This window comes from Myxocyprinus asiaticus, chromosome 5 (assembly GCF_019703515.2).
Source record: "Myxocyprinus asiaticus isolate MX2 ecotype Aquarium Trade chromosome 5, UBuf_Myxa_2, whole genome shotgun sequence".
Classification (NCBI taxonomy): Eukaryota; Metazoa; Chordata; class Actinopteri; order Cypriniformes; family Catostomidae; genus Myxocyprinus; species Myxocyprinus asiaticus.
This window is the reverse complement of record NC_059348.1, coordinates 37,842,354-37,868,966: the sequence shown is the minus strand read 5'-3', so window position 1 is coordinate 37,868,966 and position 26,613 is coordinate 37,842,354. Positions and strand designations below refer to the sequence as shown.

General features: G+C 41.6%; 1 protein-coding gene across 4 annotated transcripts in view; it reads right to left on the bottom strand.

Annotated features, from left to right (window-relative positions):
* The window catches only part of tnr (tenascin R (restrictin, janusin)), a 252,997-nt gene that overhangs the window by 182,996 nt on the left and 43,388 nt on the right, over window positions 1-26,613 (bottom strand). For all 4 annotated transcript variants that reach the window (XM_051698725.1, XM_051698723.1, XM_051698726.1 and 1 more), the window contains one exon: window positions 2,666-2,701. The gene's annotated coding sequence lies outside the window, so the exon portion shown is untranslated. The remainder of the gene's footprint in view (window positions 1-2,665; window positions 2,702-26,613) is intronic.

Below are 26,613 nucleotides of genomic sequence, written 5' to 3'. Positions count from 1 at the left end.
ATTTTATTGGACAAACTGCTGTCCAAGAGTTCTGATATCTCAAATAACAACACCGGGATGCATCACTGTTTTATATTACTGAATTTGTCTGCAATGGTTACTTCTGCTTTGGCTTCTTTTGGACCTATTTTAGTTGGAGGAAAGACACTGAACAAAATAACTGTCCATATTGTGTCTAAAATGTAAGTAGCTCAATATTAACCTCTTGTTTTTAAAACTGTTGTCCAAAAGCAATATCACACATGATTCCAATAACAAACAATGAACAGTGGTGACCTAACAACCAAATTCCACTACACATAAAAGAATAGGCCTGAAGCCCAAGGTACTACACAACTGTCAAGGATAATAAAATACTTCACTTCAACTTAATACGGGCATTTATCACGTTTAAACTGCAAAACAAAAAGGTTAAGCAAGATCTCACGAGATATATGCTGGAACGCCAACACTTTCTGCCTCAAAGAGGCGAGTCAGCAGTGGCCTCTTGTCTCTCTTCATTGCTGTTAATGACAGTGTGAAACTCAATCAATAAAAGCAATTCATTTCATTCTGCATGTTAATCATTCATTTATGCGAAACACATAAGCCCATCTTTGAGGAGCGCATGAATTGTGAGAACAGTTTCCACTCACTCCAGCTGCAGCACTGTGATCAAAAATTCATTCAGAAAAGTCAACACTGATTGTAGAGTACTGCATTAATACACAAATGTTTATGCTGTGACATTTCCCCAAAATCAATAACTTAGTCCACTTTCCGCCAAATGCTTGAGAAAAAGGGCACACTGTTATACTATACTGGTCTGGCCTTTTAACTACAAAAGCTCTTCTGTGAATCTAGCCAAGACCCTCAATCCATCCATTCTCATCCTTGAGGGAGAAAATGTGTATGTGAAATTTCTCCCCTGTCCACAGGGCCAAAAGGCTATAGTGAAGCTTCAGTGGATGCGTTGGGTGCTCTGCACTCACGGCAGAGTAAGCAGACAAAGCTTTGTAATATAAACACTGAAATAATTTTATGATTTTTTTTTTTTTTTTTTTTTTCTTCATAAAATAAACATGCATAAACATTTTCAGCCAATTTTCCATATTTGATTAAGGCTTTATTCATTTTTGGAGCTTGCATCTATCCCAGGCATTGCATCTGTCCCTTGCATCTATCTCAGCCAGTTTTCCACATTTGACAAAGTCTTTATTCATTTGTGGAGCTTGCATCTATCCCATGCATTTTCATTTGCATCCAGTGACAGACAAGGCAAGCTCCTATCATTTGCCTAACTTCACCCTTCATCTGGGCTCTGCTCTTTACCAGCAGAGATATAATAGCCATCGGTGTCTCCAAGTCATTATCACAACATAACAAAGAGGGCCAGTGTGGCCTGGATGGGCCTATTAAAGATCCTTTATAAGGCCGAGTGCATTAGCAGGACTTTGAAAAAAAGCAGTGGTCTTAATTGATTTCATGCAAGGCATGTGGTATTTACACTTGCCGCTATCTGTTATCAGTAACAGGCTGCTATTGTTTTAGCAGGGTGCTAAAGCAGGGTCACTTATGACACTTGTTTTATGAGAGGTGTTCCATTAAGTGTGACTGGCATTAGAAGTGGCCAGACTACAGGAGAATCCGTCTTTCCACTGATTGTCTTTCCAATCGTCTGAGGAGATATCTAAGCTTAATTTGTTTCTTAAAGCCTTCAGGGGAGGGAGGGAAAGTAAACGTCATAACTGAGTAATGTCGTTGCATTGATTTAGCACCCTGGACAGCTACTTAGAGACCACTGTTTTCCTTCTGTGAAGCAAAATCTGCAATTAAATTGATTAGGGACTATTTTGGTACACTGTATGCTGCAGTTTTCATGTTTTAGGAAGAAGACTAAATGAGAGCAGTAGTGTACAATGTAGATTTCATAGAGATAAAGATCATCCATGCTGACCTTCCAACACAAAACAGTGTGATGCCTATTGGAAATATTGACAAGAAAGTGCTCCCTACAGCACCAATGCTTTACATTCTTTAATTTTCCCCCAGCCATTTACTTGGATTTAAAATGAATCAGTTCTCTCTATATAAAAGCATTATGAAAAACACCCCATTGTCCATTGCCAGTCTCACTGTGACAGATCTGACTTTTAGATTACTACATGTTATTTGTTAGAAAATGAAAGATTTTAAAGATTTATATAACCATTTGATGTACAGTTGTAGACCGGGGCTAGTTATCAGACATTTTACTCCAATGAACATTTCTCAGAGTAGGTGTATTTCTGAAAGTTAATTTCTGTTTAGGCACATACCTTAGAGTCTTGGCTACAAAAAAGCTATTGAACATTTCCACCAGAATTGCACAGGAAAAAAGATACATTGCATTGAACACATATAGATCTTTTTTCCCAACATGCCACAGGTTTTTTTTTTTGTTTTTTTTTTCGTTTATAGCATTGGATTCATAGAAGTCACTCTACTGTAAGACCTTGTTGATTGAAACCAACATACAAAACCAATGCTCAGGAAAATACACATTTGTGTAATTAGAATTTTGATTTGAAAATGTTTTTATCGAGGTCCATTTTATTGAATTGTTTTTAGTTTTTATCTTGTCATAATTATATTTTTGTGTGCATTAAATAAAAATAATACTGAATATTAATGTCTTCAGACTTACCCTTTGATGTTCTGCAAAGTCCCCAGTTGTCCTCTCCTGAAATAAGAGATGACAATTTCAGCATCACGGCAATGTTCATCAAGCCATCCATTGCAAGGATGTAATGTTTGTCTAAAATTCTCAAAGATGAACACTCAAATTTTTTAAACTGCGATTGCATAATTCATAACAGACAGGGATCACATTGTAACACAAATATTTGTGTGGTTTAAGATAAGCAAACCATCATTTAATGATCAGTGTCCCTTGGCTTAAAGAGGTTGTTTCTTTGGTTAAAAAAAATTAATAAAAAAAAAGGCCATAAAATCACACTTACAAAACACACAAGCTATGTAGATGGGAATGTTAAAACAGAAATAAATAGAATAGAAAAGCTTTAAATGTAGTTGCAAATCCCTTCTGTACTTGCATTCATTAGGAAATGTTTTCATTGACAAATAAAGCCTCATAATTATGCATAATTTTAGTTCTGCTTATAAATGGTTCTTTTGAAGAGGAAATTACCAGAAGAAATTACCTAATAAGTTCAGAACATATTTCATTTAATAACAAGAGTGCATAGCAATCATCCATTTGACAGCTATTAAAAAGAAGCTTCTTCTTATCATACATTACTGGTAATTTACTAAAAATACAGCTATTGGCACCATAACAACAATAGACATATAAACAACAACAATCTGGATTTCATATATGGAGTGATGTGACCCCATTTGTTCTAATGTATCCTGGCTAACATTTCATACTGTGGTATTGCCAAAAGCCAATGGTCTACAACTAAGCTGTGCCTTAGTTACTGTCTTACATTACTATGGTTGCATGATTAATAGAAAATGTTTGTTCTACAATAAATCATTCCCTATGTAAACGTATTTGCTCAAGATGGTATATTATTGATTGTTTTGTATACTGACCACATGACAGTATGATTAATCCATTTAATGTAAATGCAACTTGGTGAATCAAAGCATTTATTTGCATGTTTTGTATAAAATAAACATTCTGATAATTACAAATACTTCAAAGACGTATATATAAATTATTTATTGTATATAAATGGCAATTATCTGAAAATTTTTCCAGGTAATCACAGATAATTTCTGTCCTTGACCTCACATTTTATTTTTCAAAATAGGCACATGCAAACTGAGACAGGATATCACATATGCCCAGATATTTGATGCGAAAGTGGTGGAATCAATAAGACACTTTTTTAAAGTAAAGGGTGACCCTCAAAGCAGGATAGATCTATAGACAGCACATTAGTGCTCTGTGATGACAGATGTGAGTTTGAATGATTAATGGTGCATGTGGTTGAAATAAAGACTTATTGATGTGACCTTCGAATCCAGGTTTTTAGTGCAAATGGACTGACATATATCTGCAGGACTTATCCCTGCTGGCATTTCCATTTAATCATCCTCCTATTTGGGAGGAAAGAGGAGTGTTGGATTGTGGTATGAAAGTTATACAGTCTATTTAAAAGCCAATAAACTTGCAGATATATCTCAGGTTTAATATCATTAAAGTAGTCAAACTGTTTCAGAATTTTGAGTGCTGTGTTGGGATCTACTCTGAAAGCAGCAACTCTTTGACCTAACAAAGTCTTGGAACTTGAATTTAGTTTTGAATGAATAAAAAATGTATACAGTCTAGACTGCTCCACTGTATTTAAACCAAGCCTTTTAACTAAATTTCAGGGCCTTTATTAATTTTATTTAAATCTATTAAAGGAATATTCCGGGTTCAATACAACTGATTCAATCCACAGCATTTGTGGCATAATGCTGATTACCACAAAAATACATTTTGACTCGTCCCTCCTTTTCTTTAAAAATAGCAAAAATCTGGGTTACAGTGCAGGCACTTACAATGGAAGAGAATGAGGGCCAATTTATGAATGTTAAAATACTCACTAGTCACAAGACATAAACAATATGCGTGTTAACATGGTTTTAGTGTGATAAAATCACTTACTAACCTTTTCTCTGCAAAGTTATATCCAATTTACAACTTTGTTGCTATGACGACATAATGCTGTAAATCCAAAAATGACTGTTAAAACAATTTTAACAACTTTACAGCTCAAATAATACACAATATTTAACAGGATAATTAATATAAGTGCTTCATAAAGTTATTAGCTTCACATTTCTGCCTTTAAACCATTCAAAAATTGGCCCCCTTTCGTATCCATTGTGCCTCTCTACCCTCGATTTTTGCTTTCTTTAAAGAAAAGTAGGGACGAGTCTAAATTTATTTGTGTGGTAATCTTATTTGAAGGATACATGTGATTTTATACAACAATTGAAAGATGTTCACTTTGAAAGTTGTGATGCAAATATCTTTCTGGTCTCATTAGATGTGGTTTCTTTATACATCAACACCCTGCATAATTTGGGTTTGGAAGCTCTCAAGTTTTTCCTTGAATCAAGAATTGATAAAACTTCACCATCTAATTTTATTCTTGACATGACGTCCATGCTTCTTTTTAAGAATTATTTATTATTTGAGGATCGCTATTATCTCCAGAAACAGGGAGCTGTGATGGGTTCAAAATTTTCCCCAGACTATGCCTGTCTTGTTATGGGTTATCTGGAACAAAAATGTATTTGAAATAATAACCATTTTTCCAAATACATTTTGATGTGGAAAAGAAACGTCAATGATTTTTATTTTTTTTTATTTTTATTTTTTTTTTGCATTTTCAGGGGATCTAAAGAAAACTTTGGGGATTTTCTGAACTTCCTAAATAACATGGCTGATTCTATCAAATGTAATGCTGGAATAGACCCAAATTCAGTATCCTTTTTGGATACGAAAGTCTGTTTGCATTTAGGATCGCTATCTATGACATTATATACAAAACCTACTGACAAAAACAGTATTTTTCATGCATCGAGTTCGCATCCAACGTATTTAAAAAATAGTTTATCATACACACAGTTTTTGAGAGTAAAGCATATCTGTATGACGAAGTGCATGATTGGATTAAACTATCCAATCACAATCCCCTACCAATAGACGTCCAGTTAGTGAACTGATTGAAGAGTCAGTTTGAAAGAGCACACAGATGAAATCCAGAATGTGAATCCAGATGGATATTCATTTTAAATCTTTACATCCCCTGGGAATGAATGAAGTTGTGTCCCTCGGCTGTTTTCTATAGGATTATTATGACGCATTTAGATTTGCACATGCCTATGATTTGAATCATGGTATATTTGCAAATATAACTATGTACAGTTTACTTTTGAAAATATGTGTATACATTTTGAATATCGGTTGTACTATGCCCATGTTCTTTAATTATGCATGGCCAACATTTGTACTGACATACAGTAATTTACATTTCCCGAAGAATAATATATGTATGAGACAAATTTTTATTCTGTACTGATTTATGTGCATACAATAATTCTTCTTTGAGTAATGAATATTGGTATATGGTTGTGATACAATATATGTAATAGGTAATAGGTAATAGCTATATCAGGAGATAAAGAAGATATATATATACGTAGATTCTTTGTAACCTTTCTTTGTTACTTTTGTAATATATGTGAATGCCAGTATATCATATAAAGAGACAATATTGTATATGTCTATAACATTTAGCAAACATTTGTATATTTTTAAGTCTATTCTATTAGGAGAAATATGGTAAATCCTCCCTCTCTATAAATAGAATCAGGTGTGCTATTGTTAATGGGACACCAAGGACCACTAAATGTTTTTCTTTTTTTTTTTTGCACTTATGCACTTATGCACTTTTTGCACTTTTGCACTTTTGCGCTTTTTGGCCTCTCAATAAACAAACCAAAAAAATTTGTAAGACTTTTTTCTACATATTGTGTGTGAGCTTCCTCTCTTTTTTTGGACTTAATTATGATTTTTGAGCTTACGCACCAAAGCTACTTGGAAATATATGCCCTAACATAAGATGTCTTTACAGCTTTTGTTCTGCTGTTGGTTTCTACTTTTTGTGGTAATGAACATTATGCCACAAATGCTGTCGATTGAGCTTACCTTGTATTGAACCAGGAATATTCCTATAAGAGCTTAAAAGTTTTATAGGTCTAATCTATTTATTTGATCTAAATGCAAACAATATATGAATATTAAAAAGATCAGTCATCTAAATAGTTTGAAAAACCAGCAGTACATAGTGACCAGACAACACAGTGAATAGCATTTCAAGAGCAAAAAACCCCACTGTAATCCTCTGAAATACAGTCGCTTTGGCTGATGGGATTTTAATGAGTAACAATATATACTTTTGCCTCCTAAGAGGAAATGTTACCTCTGACAGCATATGTTTTCTTACTGCAGATTTAATGTGGCATTAAAGCACAGATGTATACCATGTTGTTAGACTCGCAGGAGGAGCTCATTTAAACAAACACAGATGCTTCCATCTGTTAAACTCATATTGACCACCTCATCCTGATTCTTCATTCTCTCTTCTGTATGGGCAGTCCAGGTTAATATCGATCGGGATACTCCTACCTCGTTCATCTAACTCTCTGCTACTGTCCGCCCTACTGGAGCTCAAGGACCCAAGTACTGGGATGCTGGGATTTTTAAAAGGAGAATATAATCCATGGCCTTTTATATGGTGAGATACTGACGGCCCACTCAGGTGGTAATGCAAATAAAATATGCTTCTCCTCCTCCTCCTCCTCTCTCTCTCTCTCTCTCTCTCTCTCTCTATTTATATTGTATATCATAATATATGGCAGGGCCACTTAAAAAGGCAAGCTTTCAAGTAGCTGAAGGAAATGTCAGGGTTGTTCTAAGGTCATGTAAGCATTGTGTGAAATGGCGCTTTGTTCTCTCCTGTAATTTTGCTTCATTTTATCATTTATTGGATGTCCTCTAGATCTCCTTCTGTCTATTGTGTCAAAGGTTGTGCTTGTTCTTTAAAAAGCAGACAAAATTCAGCTAACCTGAGATGAACTCTTTATAACAAACAAAATATCCATTTGTTTAATTGATGGCAAATGCAATAACCCAGCTGTATAAGGATATTAACTATAAAGGTGAGTTTTTCAACAACAAAGGTTTGAGTGGGCACTTGACTGACCCTGCTAGAATACATCTGTATGTTCCATCTGTGTGTAACTTCATATGTATTTGTAAGTATTCAGATTTGTATGTTTGGATAGACACTGAAATGTACAATATCAAAATACTGACAGCATCAATATGTAAACCCTTTTCCTCAAGAACAATTTTAGAGACAATTTTTTTATGAATCCCCTGGTGACTGGTCAGAACTGAAATTGCTTTGCAAGAGTACTGCCATAATGACAGAGATCAATACTCAGGCACAGTCTAATAGCGAGACTGTATTAGTAAATTATACCTTTTCAATGGCTGATTTATTTATAAACGTAATGCAGAAAGGACTAATAAATCATTTGTACTTTTACATGGCTGAATATATTTATCATTAAAGTTCAACAAGGATGAAACCAAGTGAGTGTAACAGTGTGAGTGTGAATGATATGGTGTAACATTAACGTGTTTCACTCATCTGCTGAGTGTACTTTCACAATGGTGCCAGTCTTTAGAAATTACATAGAACAGAACAAAACACTGTAATGTCAAATTAGGTAAATGCATTATTTGTGTTTAATAAATGTGCTATTAAACGTATTTAATCTCTTTTATTATAAAAACAATACAATTAACCTATGAATTCTATTAATTCAATACTCTATATCTGAACATCAAAGGATCCATAAACGTACAGTATATAAGTCTCAAATTTTGCTATTACATAAAAGGGATTTAGTTTTTAGATGCTGTAAATACATTGACATGTTCGTTTCAGTGTCTATCCAAACATACGAAAATGTGCAAGTGCTAGTGCCATACATACAAATACTAGTACGATCACACTGGTCTAGACCCACCAGAAATGGCCATGGCTGAGCTATTATTTGTGTAGTAAAAGCAATGGCTTTTCAACCAAGTATGATCAGTGTTGTATGGCAGACTGTCTCTCTCTCAGCAGTTAATGCCTGATGCCTCTCATGTTTTGGCTTCTGTTCACTTTTTGTTTATTATTCTCTAATATTCAGAATAGTTATTTTTGAATCAGTTCCCAAAAAGTTTAAGCTGCATACAGCTTCAAAAATCATTTACAGTCATATCTGTAATAATGACATGGCTGAATTTCCAAAGCATAATTTGACAGTAGCACATATTTAATAAGTAAAACCACTCTTCTGCAAATAATTAATGAGAAAATCTGCATCCTTCATTAATCTCAGTCAATTTGGAAAACAAAGCCTGGGTGTCTGATCCATATTAATGTTATGAGGTTTCCGCTGAACTAATCTCAAGAAATTAAATCCTGACTTCACCAAAGTAAGCTTCAGAGTTTTGTTGTTGTTGTTGTTTGTTTTCCAGCAGAATGAAGAGCCATGATTTATTGCGAAGCTATAAACTGAGCTAGATGAGAAGAAGAGGATTTTATAGAAATATTTTGCAGACATAGTGACCCACAGTCCCTATTCCAGTGAATCAACACAGTGTATGCTGCTTATTAGTGATGGGTGAGGAGAAGGAAGCAGTGTTATTATCGTTTGCAGAAACTGAATCAAAAAACAACATGAAATCATGTTTGGTAACTGCAATAAAAAGAATAACATAATTGGAAAACTGAAACTAAACAGAATTTTTTTTCATGACTTAAAAACTAAAATGACCACAAACTAACCAAAAGTCTTTTTGTTACACAGTAATAGAAACTTTTACAACCAACCTTTAATAAAGGTTTGACCCACAATGTAAGTTTATGTGCTAAAGTATCGAGGAATAGTTTAATCTTTCTAATTGTATAGTTATTGTGTTTCAAATCCAAACCAATGCTTTCTTTTTACATTAGTGCATACAAAAAACAAAAAAACAAAAAAAGTAAATAATAATAATACAATAAAATTACAATTCAAAATGCTATTGAAAAAATCTCTCCTGGTAAAGGATTCTGCTAGTGTATGCATTGGTTTCTCAAAATTAGATTTTGATGTTGAACTGGGCAAGACTTGAAAGTTCAGGGAAGGAACAATGGGTCCTTCTATAATAATGTGATATTGTGATGTCTGGACTATGTGAACTTATTTTCCAGGGCTCTTTGTCACCATTGGATGTTGCTGACCGTGTGTACAAACCTGTATCAGTGAACGCAGTCTTTATTTCCATGGCAGAAAGAGTGTGTGCTCACTGGTCACCCTTGCAACCTTGCTCCAAATGAACAAATCCTCCCCAGGACAGAGTTCTTTTCTAAAGGATTTGCTCACCCCAAAATGAAAATGTCATCATTCACTCGCTTTTGGATGTCTCTTTTGTCTAACACACCAAATTCAATTCATCAACTCATTAGCGGAGTACATGACTTGAATTGGGTACATCAGATTAGCGAGACATCTAAAATGTGCAGTGCTTGGGGGAGTTGAGAAACACTGATCTCAAGCATGCTACCTACTACAAGAGCAAAAGCAATGTCCCCAATGGTGAAACCTCCCTGGCTGATGTGCAGCCACTTCTTTGCCAACACCTCCTGCAACCACCCTCCTCCCCCCTCCTGCTACTCAACCTGCACTTAAGATCTGTGAAGATGATGTGAGCCAGGTCTTTCGGAAACAAAAGATGAGGAAAGTTTCAAGCCCAGATGGCATCTCACCAGCGTGTCTTCGATCCTGTGCTAACCAGCTGGCCCACATCTTCACAGAGATCATTGGAGCAGTGTGAAGTCCCTTGCTGCTTCAAACGCTCAATCATTATTCCTGTCCCAAAGAAACCAAAAATCACAGGATTTAATAACTACAGACCTGTCGCCCTGACGTCTTTGGTCATGAAATCATTTGAGAGACTGGTGTTGGCCCACCTGAAGAACATCACTGGACCCTTTCTAGATCCCCTGCAATTTGCTTATTGAGCAAACAGGTCTGTGGATGATGCAGTCAACATGGGATTGCATCATATCCTGCAACATCTGGACAGACCAGGGACATATGCAAGGATCCTTTTTGTGGACTTCAGTTCGGCTTTCAACACCATCATCCCATCTATTCACCGGACTAAACTACACCAACTCTCTATTCCCATGTCTATCTGTCAGTGGATTACCAGCTTTCTGACAGACAGGCAGCAGCTTGTGAGACTGGGGAAACTCACTTCCAGCACCTGTACAATCAGCACTGGTGCCCCCCAGGGATGTGTGCTCTCCCCACTACTCTTCTCCCTCTACACCAGTGACTGCATCACCAAGGACCCCTCTGTCAAGCTCCTGAAGTTTGCAGATGACACCACTGTCATCAGCCTCATCCGAGATGATGATGAGTCTGCATGCAGAAGGGAGGTTGAACAGCTGGCTGTCTGGTGCAGTCAAAACAACCTTGAGCTGAACACGCTCAAAACGGTGGAGATGATTGTGGACTTTAGGAGGAACACCCCAACACTGACCCCCTCACCATTCTAAACAGCACTGTGGCAGCAGTGGAGTCATTCAGGTTCCTGGGCACTACCATCTCACAGGACCTGAAGTGGGAGACACACATTGACTCCATTGTGAAAAAGGCCCAGCAGAGGTTGTACTTCCTTCGCCAGTTTAGGAAGTTCAACCTGCCACAGGTGCTGCTGATACAGTTCTACTCAGCAGTCATTGAGTCTGTCCTCTGCACTTCAATAACTGTCTGGTTTGGTTCAGCTACGAAATCAGACATCAGAAGACTACAAAGGACAGTTCGGACTGCTGAGAGGATTATTGGTTGCCCCCTGCCCCCACCCCCTTCAAGAACTATACACTTCCAGAGTAAGGAAAAAGGCTGGAAAAATCACTCTGGACACCACTCACCCTGCCCATTACCTTTTTGAACTGTTGCCTTCTGGCCGACGCTTCAGAGCTCTGAGCACCAGAACCGTCAGGCACAGGAACAGTTTTCTATCCATCTCATGAACTGTTAAATTGCCCCATTGAGCAATAATTATGTGCAATACACATAGTTTAGGCTTTATTATATTTATCCAACACATCCAACCTCTTCTGCCATTTCATTCCTCTGGAGAAAAAAAAAAACACAAAAACAAACAAACAAACAAAAAAACCAAAAAACATTTGCACTGTACATAACAGATTTGTATTTGCACTGTACATAACAGATAACAGATTTGTATTAGATTGCACTACGTATGTGTATGTATGTATGTACGTATGTGTATAACTATTTTTTATTATTATCTGTGTCTTGCTGCTGTTTTTGTATTGTATTACACTGGAAGCTTGTATATGTAAGCATACTTGGCAATAAAGCTGATTCTGAACACCCCACCCAAGAATACAACTTTACCAAACTGATGATCAGGAGATTTTTGTTACAGTGACAGAGATTAGCAGACAAATGCAGACAGTCAACCCATGCAAATCTACTGGCGCAGATGGATTCCCTGGTAGGGTGCTTAGAGATCCAGCTAAAAAGACCAGCATTGCTGACCACCACCTTTTGCTGTTTCTTTGGATTCTGTTACCCAGCATGGGATGCTGGTATGCTTGTATCCTCACCAGGAACCTTATTAAGCTTAACCATCAAGACTTTATTGATCAACCAGCCAGAAAAGACATGCTGGTCATCCAGAAATGTTAATCAGCAAGACCAGCATCAGACCAGCATAAACTGCCTGGACTGTGCTGGTCTAAGATGGTCTTTCAACATAGTCTCAAGACAACTCATAATAATTTGTATGTGATGGTAAAATCATAAGATATCGTACAGTTTGGCTTGTACGAACAGGTACCACTTGTATTCCTATAGAGACCATCAAATCAACATAATTTTAAAACCAATGAGTTTGTCATCTTGTACTAATTATTATGACTTTTCATGAAACCACATTTGTTCTTTTCAGCAGGGTAGTGCCTTAGTTATTTGATTTTGTCACAGATACCTTCAACATCACACAAACAATTGCTGATATTCCTGCATTTCAAAACTGCCACAATCATGTTGTGCCAAAGAAGTCACTGTTAACATCGCTTAATGACCACCACTGCCTTGATCTCACATTTATAATGAAGTGCTTTAAAGCAACTGGTCATGACCCACATTAAGGCTTCCATATTACCCACACAAGTTTGCTTACAGTCATAACTAATCCTCTGTGCATGCCATAATATCTACCACCCACTTTGCTATCTCCCAGCAGAACAATAAAAACACTTATGTTTGAATGCTTGTTGACATCACTTCAGCACTTCACTGTCATATCAGAGACACTAATTGGAGAACTCTCTGCATGAAGAATTTAAACACCACACTTTGCACCTTGACCCTAGACTTCCTGACTAACAGACCACAGGATCCATAACTAGCCTTCAAAAACTGTGTTCTTAGCCCTTTACTCATCACGGTGTTGACTCCGTCGCAAGGCATCAGGCAACCACATACATTTTTTATGCATTTGACATATGCTTTAATCCAAAGCAGCTTACAGTTCTTACAGAAACTTGCATGCAAGCTATACATTTTATGAGAAACAGATCAATATTTAAGTCCCTTTTTACTAAAAATTCTCCTTCTTGCCCAGTAGGTGGCGATATGCATGAAGAATGTGAATCGCCAAAAGCAAAAGAAGAAAAATGTGAAAGTGAAGATTGATAGTAAAAAAAGGACTTAAATATTGATCTGTTTCACACCCACATTTATCATTTCACTTCTGAAGATATGGATATCACTGGAGTCATATGGATTACTTTTAAGCTTAAACATTTTGGTACACATTCACTTGCATTGTATGGACCTACAGAGCTTTAATATTCTTCGTTTGTGTTCTGCAGAAGAAAGAAGTCATCCACATCCGAGATGGCATGAGGGTAAGTAAATTATGAGAATTTTCATTTTGAGTGAACTCTCCCTATAAGCTACATATACAAAAATCATTAGGTAGGTTGAAAGTTTGTCATCTGAAATTAATATGTGCTTATTTAAATTTGACCCACTGTCCCCAGTGGCAGAAGCTGGAAGTGTTGTTGAATGTATGAGCATGTGTGAGCTCCAGCTTCCGGGTGAAATTTCCACAGAGTGGTGCCAAAAAGCAGGTTGTTTTTAGTTGTAAATGACGTAATACACTCAACAACAATGCATATTTTATTAATCATTTGTCATAATCTAACCCCAAACCTAATCATCACAAGAGTAAAAATTAAATCGAAGAGGGAAAATGCAACCTCCGAGTTGTGCTTATTATGTAAACCAATTACTTCATGGTTTCCATGGGACCAGAAACCTTGTCTAAAAGTAGTGCAACAGGAAAAGGTAAACACATTTGAACTGATGCAAAAATGTGTGATGGAAGATGGCGCCCATCAGTAACTCAGCAGAATGGTATCGATGTCAGGGTACAGGAACATTCAGTAGCAACCAGGGGTTAAATTGGGCTGGTACGGTCCGGATCGAGTCCAAAAAGAAAAAAAAAATCTTGTTTGTAAATCCATTCCATTTCTTGTATTCTGCGATGCAGTTTTTGTTTGATCCATTTGACACATTCCGTATCTATTTCGCAAGTGTAGGCTACTTGTTCAAAATATCTCTGATTCATTATGCTTTGCTCTAGTCAGTTGCGGACATTGATAGAGGGAGTGTATACGAGAGAGGCACGAGACAACTCACCCCCGCATCCAGACACACGTTCCGCTTCTGTATCCCGCCGGTCCGATCTCTGTTTCATAGAAATTGCGTAATATGGAATCATCTGCTCACCCTTTTCTTAGATCCACTTATATGCAGTAGCGATTTTGCTTAGTTTAGTTAAAAAGCTGAAAACACGAAGCGGTTTTGAATCTGGAATCACATCCGGAATCCGCATCTAAAGCAACATCAAAATTGATCAAACTCATACCACTTGAAATCAATAGACCACTTGACCAACACACCGTAAAAGGTTTCACTGTTATTTGTATATTTATGTGTGTACCCCATGTTGTTGATTCAGCATTTATTTTTATTTTCTCTGTGTGTGTGTGCTTTTTTTTCTTTTGGAATTTTTTTTCAAGCAAATATATAGTGGGATTCACTAGTGAAAATAATTTTTAACTCTTTTATAACTGAATGCAAATTTTTTATCATAATCAGAATAATAATTTGAGTAAAACGTAGAAGGTGTTTGATTCCCCTGTTAAGAACAATGTGTATTTACTTTTATATTGTGATGTAATTAGATTTAAGTTTAGCATGTTCTATAAGATGACCCCAAACCTAGAGCAAGAAGAAGGTAACTTGTCCAAACTGTCATCTGATTTTTATAAAATGTATAAAATACATTCCATATCATTCTTATTTATTTTTTTCTTGTCATTTAATGTAAAACACTTACCCAAATATTCCATGTAATTATGTATTTTCACAATTAGGTTGATTAATGACACAAATAATGACAGACAAATCATTATCCCAGTAAAACAGAGGGGGGTGGCATGATTACACATCACCCAATTGTAGGGTTCCCCCACCTCCGAAAACCCAATTTAACCCCTGGTAGCAACATATTGAATTTCTGTGTGATCATCTTGACAGGAAAAAATATCATGGTAGTAGATGGAACTACAGTGGTAGACATTTACATAACATTGCATTACAGTATGCATTCAGTGTATTACAGTGCATTCAAACTATATATTTTATTAGCACACTCATTCCATGGAAATAGAAACCACAACCTTCACATTGCTAGCACCATGCTTAGTTGCAGTGAAGTAGTGAAGACGGCACACTTCCTACTTTCTGCATAGTTGTCTTGAAAGAAATATTAGGCAAAAATCACAATAAAGCTCTTTGAATTTGAGTTTTAATATTGTACTAAACCTTTGAAGCAGAAGGAACACATGCTATGATCAGAATGTGACAGTGCACTACACTGTTAAATTACAGCAGGCCTTGAGAGATTTGGACTTGTTAAACACCACTTTGCTCTTCAACTTGTGCATCTAAGAGTGTGAATTTAAATAGTTTAAACTCAGTGTGACTAACATGATTAGAGGCTCTGTTTAATTGCATGTCAGGAAGCTTCTATTCGATCTGTTTCAGTTTGAGCCAACTGATTGGCATTCAATGGACTATACAGAGGAAAGCCATGCTAAAAAACAATTCTTCATTCTGCAAAGCTTACTCTTTCTCCCTGTACTAAATAGATACATGCAGTTAAATGTGCATGGGAGAAAAACCTCCACAAGATCGGGTCACAGTTATGCAGGGAAAAATTAATGAAAAGGAATCATCATAGAGTGGGCATTCAAGACTTGAGCACATTACATTAATTGGGCAGTTCTCAGAGACCACAAACACAGACTGTGAAAAAAAGAAGAGAAAAACGTCCTGGTTACTTGCGTAACCTCCGTTCCCTGATGGAGGGAACAAGATGTTGTGTCGATGTAGTGACACTAAGGGTCTCTCTTGGGAGCCCGAAACACCTCTGGTCTTTGATAAAAGGCCAATGAAAATTGGCGAGAGGTATTTGCATTCCACTCCCCCGGACATACGGGTATAAAAGGAGCTGGTATGCAACCACTCATTCAGGTTTATTGCTGAGGAGCTGAGACAAGGTCCAGCCATTTCAGCGGGTAGTTCAGCGTTGTGGCAGCAGGGACACAACGTCTCGTTCCCTCCATCAGGGAACGGAGGTTACGCAAGTAACCAGGACGTTCCCTATCTGTCACTCACTCGACTTTGTGTCGATGTAGTGACGCTAAGGGTCCCTATACGAAATGCCACAACTGGCTGAACTGTGTTACGTGAACTGGCGGTGTGTGACGGGCAGACCACTGTGTGCCTCATAGCCAGTGCACCAGGCTGACACGTAACCTCCCCCAACATAGTTATGAGTGTCGAACAACCCTTTGGGGACAAGTCGACTACCCAAAAGATAGAGACAGACTAACCCAGTCGTGGCCTCTTTTCCCCTTCTTTTTTTCCACTCCCTAAAAAAGAAGGGGGATTATCTGACTGGGCCGCCAGGTCTAGTTGGGGGGTGTCCCTCCCAAGGGGAGGACACCGCGAAGACCACACATCGCCCAAAGAGAGGGGGGATATTTAAGTGGAAAAAATATGTCACATGGTCTTGCCGACCATGTGGCGAGTCTCATGGTAGATCCTACCCAACAGGGGAGGAGTTACTACAAACATGGAGACTGTGGCAGAGGGGGCTCTGCCCAAGGAAGACGCAGTTTGCCAACAGGGAAACGAATTAGCGGAAGATATACATCGCATGGGGTTACCTTACAGGGAACCACCACATGCGGAGCACCTACCCCAGAACATGGCTCTTAGTTAGCATGCGTACTGGGCCGGAAGTGAGTCTCTCCGAAAACTCGACTGCCACAGGGCTCGGAGGAAGTCAACCAGGGAACATAGTTTGTGAACACTACTGGGAATTAATGGTACATGTCTTCAGCTCAGAGGAGGTGAAAGGCGCTATGTGCAAGCAATACACCCGGCCGGCTATCCCGGGCTTATCCGCTTGTATTGCATGCCACTATCTGGGACGAAACCGGTTCCACCCGGAGGTTGTAGAACCTTGCAAAGGTGTTGGGTGTTGCCCAGCCTGCTGCTCAGCAAATGTCTGTTAGAGAGGCACCCCTGGCCAGGGCACAGGAGGCAGCTACTCCCCTGGTAGAATGGGCTCGTAGCCAGATGAGGAAGACCATCAATGAGCCAGTGGGCGATCCTCTGCTTGGAGACAGTGCTTCCTTTCTGCTGTGCACCAAAGCAGACAAAGAGCTGCTCAGAGATCCTAAAGCTCTGCGTGCGATCCAAATAGATGCGTAAAGCGTGCACAGGACACAGCAACAACAGGGCTGGGTCTGCCTCCTCCTGGGGCAACGCTCGCAGGTTCACCACCTGGTCCCTAAAAGGGGTGGTGGGAACCTTGGGCACATAGCCCGGTCGGGGTCTCAGGATCACGTGAGAGTAGCCTGGACCGAACTCCAGGCACTTTTGCTGACAGAGAACACTTGCAGGTCTCCTACCCTCTTGATGGAAATGAGCGCAGTCAGGAGGGAAGTCTTCAAAGAGAGTGCCTTAAGCTCAGCTGACTGCAAAGGCTCAAAGGGGGGCTCTCTGTAGACCCTGAAGAACTACAGAGAGGTCCCATGAGGGAACGAGGCGCGGTCTGGAGAGATTCAGCCTCCTGGTGCCTCTCAGGAACCTGATGATCAGGTCGTGCTTCCCTAAGGACTTACCGTCAACTGTGTCGTGGTGTGCTGCTATAGCAGCAACATACACCTTCAAGGTGGAAGGGGACAGCCACCCTTCCAACCACTCCTGCAGGAAGGAAAGCACCGATCCGAATGCATATCTCTGAGGGTCTTCCCGTCGAGAAGAACACCACTTAGCAAACAGATGCCACTTAAAGGCATACAGGTGCCTCATAGAGGGGGCCCTAGCCTGAGTGATCGTGTCTACCACCACTCACCGTCCAGGGGCCAGACATGGAGATTCCAGAGGTCTGGTCGTGGGTGCCAGATGGTGCCCTGTCCCTGAGAAAGAAGGTCCTTCCTTAGGGGAATTTGCCGGGGGGGCTGTCACGAGGTACGTGAAGTCCGAGAACCACGTCTGGGTGGGCCAGTAGACCTGCTCCTCGTCCTCCCTGACCTTGCACAGAGTCTGTGCAAGTAGGCTCACTGGGGGAAACACATATTTGTGTAGGCCCGGAGGCCAGCTTTGTGCCAGCGTGTCTAAGCTGAGGGGTGCCTCAGTCAGGGCGTACCAGAGCGGGCAGTGGGAGGATTCTTGGGAGGCAAACAGGTCCATCTGTGCCTGTCTGAATCAACTCCAAATCAGCTGGACCACCTGAGGGTGGAGTCTCCACTCTCCTCTGAGGGTGATCTGCCGTGATAGCATGTCCGCTGTAGTGTTGAGGTCGCCGGGGATGTGAGTGGCTCGCAGCGACTTGAAGTGCTTGAAGATGGCGGGCGAGTTGTGACATACAACGAGAGCGCAGACCGCCTTGGCAGTTGACATATGCTACTGTTGCCGTGTTGTCTGTCCGAACTAACACGTGCTTGCCCTGGATCAATGGCCAAAACCTCCGCAGGGACGAGCAGAATTGCCAACAACTTGAGGCAGTCGATGTGCCAATGCAGCCACGGGCCCGTCCACAAGCCGGCGGCTGCGTGCCCGTTGCAAACAGCGCCCCAACCCGTTTTGGAGGCGTCTGTCACGATGGCCTGGAGACCTACTCTAGGGGAACACCTGCCCGTAGAAATGAGAGATCGGTCCAAAGGCTGAAAAGATGGTGACAGACCGGCGTGATGACCACGCGATGTGTCCCGTGGTGTCATGCCCATCTCAGGACTCGAGTCTGAAGCCAGTGCTGAAGCAGTCTCATATGCATCAACCCGAGCGGGGTGGCCACTGCTGAGGATGCCATATGCCCCAGGAGCCTCTGAAAGAGTTTCAGTGGAACCACTGTTTTCTGTTTGAATGCTTTCAAACAGGCCAGCACCGACTGTGCATGCTCGTTCGTGATGCTCACTGTCAAAGAGACTGAGTCCAACTCCAAACCGAGGAAAGAGATGCTCTGAACCGGGAGGAGCTTGCTCTTTTCCCAGTTGACCCGAAGCCCTAGTCAGCTGAGGTGTGAGAGAACCAAGTCCCTGTGTGCACACAAAATGTCTCGAGAGTGAGCTAGGACTAGCCAATCATCAAGATAGTTGAGAATGCAAATGCCCACTTCCCTTAATGGGGCAAGGGCTGCCTCTGCGACTTTCGTGAATAAGTGAGGGGACAAGGACAGACCGAAAGGGAGGACCTTATACTGATACGCCTGAACCTCGAATGCAACCCACAGGAAGGGTCTGTGTTGAGGTAGTATCGAGACGTGGAAGTACGCGTCCTTCAGGTCTACTGCCGCGAACCAATCTTGATGCCGGACGCTCGCCAGAATGCGTTTTTGCGTCAGCATCTTGAGCGGGAGTCTGTGTAAAGCCCGGTTCAGTACTCGCAGGTCCAAGATTGGCCGCCACCCACCGCCTTTTTTCGGTATGATGAAGTAAGGGCTGTAAAACCCCTTCTTCGTCTCAGCCGGAGGGACAGTTTCTATCACACCCTTCCGTAGGAGGGCAGCGATCTCTGCATGCAAGGTAGCAGCATTTTCGTCCTTCACCAAGGTGAAGTGGATACCACTGAACCTGGGCGGACACCTGGCGAACTGAATTGTGTAACCGAGTTGGACGGTCCGGACCAGCCATCGCGACAGATTGGAAAGCGCAAGCCACGCATCCAAGTTCCGCGCAAGTGGAACCAAAGGGACAACATCGTCAGACATACCGGCAGGTGGGACCTCGCGGCAGGGCGGAGTTCGAGGTGCCACACCATGTCGTGGCCGTGCTGAGTCTAGGGACATCGAAGCACTTACCTGGCTCCTTGCGACCACCCCCGGAACAGCCTGGGACGGGGAGGAAGAGGCCTGTCCTCGCAACCCGTGGAGACTGTCACATCGGGGGCGGATGTGTGCCACAGCTGGGCGTGCAGGGGCGGGTAGACCGCCGCTGGAGCGCCAATCCTGCAAAAAAAACCCGTGGATGGTGGTCATGATGACGACACACTGGGTATGTGACCCAGGGAAGGAGGAAACTGCTCTTTTGGTGAACTGTTGGGTACCGCAGCCACTTGGGCATGCGGCGATATTAAACAAAAAGGCAACAAAAGATTCTCCACCTGGCCCTCCACTGGGGGATGGAGTGGTCTTCCTACCATCTCCAGTTGAGTGGGTTTCGTCGACCCTGGGTGGCCCGTCTCAGGGGCGCTTTGATGACCTTCGTGGGTTCTTAGCGGCCAACTGTGAGACGGGTGGTGGGCTGGGGTCACCGGGGCCGGGCCGAAGGGGCGGGCTGTGGTGGAGCCAGTGCAGTCACCTCAGGGGGATGCCCTTGGCGACAAGCAGATGGGGTGCAGGATCTTGAGCCGCGCCGGGGCAGGATATGCCGGATTGCCTCCGTCTGCTGCTTCACTATCGAGAATTGCTGGGCAAAGTCCTCGACGGTGTTGCTGAATAGGCCAGCCTGGGAGATGGAGGCAGCAAGGAACCGTGTCTTGTCGGCCTCACCCATCTCGACCAGGTTGAGCCAAAGGTGGCGCTCCTGGACCACTAATGTGAACATCGTCCGCCTGAGAGACCGCGCCGTTACCTTCATCGTTCGGAGCGCAAGGTCGGTCGCCGAGCGCAGTTCCTGCATCAGATCTGGGGCGGAACTATCCTCGTGCAGTTCTTTTAGCGCCTTAGCTTGGTGGACCTGCAGGAGAGCCATGGCGTGCAGGGCAGAGGTGGCTTGTCCAGCAGCGCTGTAGGCTTTAGCCATCAGGGACGACGTGAACCTACAGGGCTTGGACGGGAGCTTTGGGCGTCTGCGCCAGGTGAAGGCACTCTGAGGGCATAGGTGCACCGTGAGTGCCTTATCCACCGGGAATCGCCGTATAGCCCCTGGCCGCCCCACCATTGAGGGTAGTGAGGGCGGGGGAACTGAGGAATCGGGATCGGGCAGAAAAGGTGCCTCCCACGATTTTGTCAGCTCCTCATGCACTTCCGGGTAGAAAGGCACTGGAGCGGGGCGTGGATGCTTTGAGTGGCACCATAAGCCCAGGAACCAATCATCGAGCCGCGAGGGTTCAGGGGAGAGCAGAGGGTTCCACTCTAGCCCGACGCTCGCAGCCGCCCAGGAAAGCATGTCTGTCATCTCTGCATTAGCCTGTGACTGGGCAATCGTCCCCGAAGGGGGGAGCCCAGCTGAGGCTTCTGCGTCCAACTGGACAAGCCTGCTCTCTGATGCTGTGCTCGAGAGCTCATCAGCTTCACGGGCTCCGAACAAGAGGCCAAACTCGCTGTGAGACGAGCCGGCGAACTCATCCGGAAGCCCGATCGGGGCAGACGAGCGTGCTGGGGAATGGGAGGTCCGCGGGGGGATACCCGGTGGAGGCGATCCCATTGGGGTCCCCAAATCGCCCCCAGTGCTAGCCGTGCTGGCCTCAAACCCGTAGGTAGAAGGACCGAGGTGGGGAGCCGCTGGGGTGGCTTGCTTTCTTACAAAAGCAAGCTGCGACCGTAACGTTGCCATGGTCATGTTCTCGTAGTGAGAACATGAACCAACCACGAACGCTGCCTCCGTGTGGGTCGTGCCCAGACACGAAAGACAGCGATCAGCTGAAGTAACGACCGCAACCAGGAATAACACACAATCGGAAAGGCATCTTTAAAAAGACGCGTCTTTAAAAAGGTGTTCCATGTGTGCCGCTCTTTTAGAGAAATATACTCTTTTATAGAAATATACTCTTTCAGAAAATATACTCTCTTTTTCTGCCAAAGCGCCCAGGGGCGTTCTCTGCAGTGCATGAGTGCAGAGGAGGGAGAAGCCGCTGAAATGCGCCGTCAGATCCAGATCCAGGTGAATGAACGGTGAGAATTCAGCTCAATGAGCATGACCGTTCAGCTCCGAAGAGAAAATCTGAATGAGTGGTTGCATACCAGCTCCTTTTATACCCGTATGTCCGGGGGAGTGGCATGCAAATACCACTCACCAATTTTCATTGGCCTTTTATCAAAGACCAGAGGTGTTTCAGGCTCCTAAGAGTGACCCCTAGTGTCACTACATCAACACAACATCGAGTGAGTGACAGATAGGGAACGAAGGAAAGCCAATAAAATAGCAAACACACCAGCAACTGTTGCCTTTTAGTTTATGGAGACCTTGTAATTAATCAGTGCTCACGAGGGTGAGGATAATATTTATGCCGCCAAAATGTCACCGTTACTTTGAGGCAGTGGATTTAATTCAGCCAAGGTTGTACTGGGGTACTCACGCGGTATAAATACAAATCTAGCCCTGGGCGACTTAAAAATTATGTTAATAAAATGTGAAATATGACTGTGATATTTTCTCCCTTGTGACACAGAGGTATTTTTCTTTGGCAAAGATTGACTTTATGGGGTTTATGGAGTGAATTCTCAAACTCCATTATAACTCAGTGCTTATTACTTTGCTAATGAACGCAACTGTCTTGAACTATTGGAAAGTAAGTGAATGACCTCCTTTAAAGCTTATAAAGCACTAGACTTTTCAGCTTGTACACAAATATGTGCTCTTACAACCGTACAGTCACACAAAAGGTGATATTCAAGCTGTACAGACAGTATGCAATATCATTTATCAGTGCAGCACTGTAAACAATCTTTCACCTCGATCCAAACTGCGTTTACAAACAAGTACAATTGCCTTTTTCTGAGGAGTTCTATTCAGGAAAAGCGATAAATGGCTGTATAGGACACCTATTTGTTCCTTGTCATAAGACTGAAGTAGAGTGAACTGATGAGGTACACCAAGGCATCTTTTCACAGCCATAACTCTACCGGCAAAAGAGTTTCTATGCATGCGTAAGAGAGTGCAGGAATTTATGATCATTTTCCCTGCAACAATTGCCGTTGAAAAATTGTGTACCTATACAAATTGGTTGTGCACTTTTATGCTCTCCATCTTGATAAATATGCTTTATGCTATGCACATGGAGTTATTATTTTTCCAGAAAATAATCTGGGATTAGAAGTAGCTATTCCTATTTTTTTTTTCATGATTATACTGCTTTCAGAACGCAGATTTATATGGACAGCTGTAAAACTATAAAGCAAAGCAGTGAGGTAGTAGCTGTTTTTGAAGGAGAAAATCTCAGTGTTCTTCTTTCACCCTCCCACCCAATTAACAAAGTGATTTTCACAGCTCTTCATACAATTAATCATTCACCACAGTTCTTTTAACACAAATGCACCACCAACCCCCACAGAGTTGAGTTGCAAATGATTGGAGCTGAGGCCAGCTTGATACTTACAGTACAGTTTTATACAATTGGTTATGTACATTTCTCAATATGGAATTTCATTATAGAATACAATATGTGAAGATACTAACAGTAGAGTTACATGAGGTCCATTTTCTGTCTGTTGAACTTTCTCTATGGAACATGCATTGCAGTGCAGCCAACACAATAACGAGGTGTCATTCTTGGTTTGTTAAGAATCTTTTCGTGTGTGTGTGTGTAAAACAAAATCACAGATACTTAACCCTCATGTTGTGTTCCAGTCATTTTGACATGAAGAGGATTTTCTTTTGCTTGAAAATGCTAGTTAATATTATCCTGTTTGGACTAAAAATTACCGAATTTGTTCACACAGGGCATCACAACTTCCACAAAAATATATATATATATATATATATATATATATATATATATATATATATATATCAGTGGCGAATTCTCAGGGCCAGCAAAGCCTTCTCTGCTGGCCTAACATGCCAAGTAAATTGTCACGAGTGGTTGCTGAGATGAGACAGGAGACACTTTTATAAAATGATGACAGTGAAACAACAAACGGGTACTCAAAACTACAACAAACAAAAACTGACAAAGGAATGTAAAAACTAAAGGATATTTATACAAACAAAAGCTAATGAGGGAATGGAAAACAGGTAAGAACAATACGGAACAGAGGACAGTGATGAGGGCAGTGCATACTGGGTAACGTAGTCCGGGGGAAACACTTCAAAATAAGAGTCCTAGGAAACACGAGCGAGACAGACTGTGACATAAATAAATATTTTTCATCCTTTCATTCTCAGTCACCTTTTCACCTATGTATTTTTAATCGATTTCCACTCTTAATAATCTACAAACAAATAGGGAAAAACGAAAAGTTTATCCAGTCAGAATTTATTCCTTGATGCTTACAAGCGAAGTGTGACAACTGTTTCACAAATCACATGCCCAAAGCAGTGAGTGAGTTTGAGCCCTACCCCCTTAGGCCTTCAGAATTTCTACAGAATCCCACAACAGTGCAAATTAATGAGAAACTAAAGTCAGATTGTCATTTTCAACAGCCAGTCAGATTGATTTATTTGTTCTTGGTGGGTGTGATCTCTAGGATATGTCCTGATCGAGGCCTTCTAGCTGGCCTTGAGTGAAGCAATCACGCTTTAAGTAACGTAATTTGAAAGCGAAGAGTGCCAGATCTTGCTGACGAGTTGACTGTCATTCCTGCCGCTATCGTCATAGAGAAAGAGATCCTTATGGATTTAAAAACACAAGATGTTCTGCATGACCGTGTGATTGCTTAATTTATTAATCAGGAAAGGAGGACTGGTTTTCACTTCAAGCAAATTGGTAAGTTCTTTTTGCATTGTTATAGCAACATCAGGAGTTTTCTAAGTGTGAATTAGGCTACTTGAGCATTCAGTGTCAGTTTTGAAAAGTAGTGCTGCATTCCAATCAACTCGGAAAGTCGGATTTTACAACTTCCTACTAGGAAGAATGCAGTGGAATGCATCTTGAAGTCAGAATTACAACTTGTAGGCTTGTGCAGAAATTCTCAACTCTGATTTTGCCGAGATGCAGGGGCATGATGTCACACAAACATGTCTACACTCAGGGAGATATACAAAGTAAGTGATAAACATTCACTTTATTAAGTAATATCGATAATTGAGTTTGTTTCCACATTACATGATATTAAAGCTTGTTTAACAAATGCCTGCAGAAACAGGTGTATAAAACATTAAAATCTCTTTTGATAATTGTACACCTAAAGCACAAATGCTAGCGCTGCAGCATTGTTTATCAGTTGGGTTGCAAGGAGACATCTCTAATGAGAGTCAAACCCCTGCTAAACGAACGGGAGCGTTGCAGTTTTGTTTCCTTAAACATCATCTTCCGAATATCGGGGAATGGAATGCATTTATGGTCGGAGATATCAAGTAAGAATATCCCACATCCAACTTGAATGGAACGCGGCATAACCGTGTACCCTGACAAAACAAAATTTATTGCAAGCAACAATTAAATCACAGATATTATTAGATAAATTTTTCCAGGTATTATAGACCTCCTTGATAGAATCATATGAAAAATTATGATTTTTTAATGTCTGTTCGGGAGACGTTCATTATACAAAACAGTCATGCTGCAGTTAAAAATAGGCTTGCTTGAGCATTAAGTGTCATTTCAAGTTCTGGCTTTCGTGCGTGGATGTGTTTTTAAAATGTCAATTGGTATTATTAGTTAGCTGCGACATAATGTATGATACCCAAAGGCATAGGGTGTCTTATTCATTGTGAAACGTCATGGTTACTGGTGTAACCTCCATTCCCTGATGGAGGGAACGAGACGTTGGTGTCGATGTAGTGACACTAGGGGTCACTCTTGGGAGCCCGAGACACCTCTGGTCTTTGATAAAAGGCCAATGAAAATTGGCGAGTGGTATTTGCATGCCACTCCCCCGGACATACGGGTATAAAAGGAGCTGGTATGCAACCACTCATTCAGGTTTTACGCTGAGGAGCCGATATAAGGTCCGGCCATTTCAGCGGGTAGTTCAGCGTTGTGGCAGGAGGGACCAACGTCTCGTTCCCTCCATCAGGGAACGGAGGTTACACCAGTAACCATGACGTTCCCTATCTGTCACTCACTCGACGTTGGTGTCTATGTAGTGACACTAGGGGTCCCTATACAAAACGCCACAAGGCTGAATGGTGTTACGTGAACTGGCGGTGTGTGGTGGGCAGACTTGCTGTGTGCCTCATAGCCAGTGCACCAGGTCGACACGTAACCTCCCCCAACACAGTTATGAGTGTCGAACGGTCCTTTTTGGGAACAAGTCGACTACCCAAAGATAGAGACAGGCTTAACCCAGTCGTGGCCTCTTTTCCCCTTCTCTTTTTCCACTCCCTAAAAAAGAAGGGGGATTATCCGACTGGGCCGCCAGGTCTAGTCGGGTGGTGTCCCTCCCAAGGAGAGGACACCACGGAGACCACACCTCGTCCCAAGAGAGGGGGGGATATTTTTAAGTGAAAAAATACGTCACATGGTCTTTCCAACCAAGTGGAGAGCCTTCAAGGTAGATCCTGCCAAATG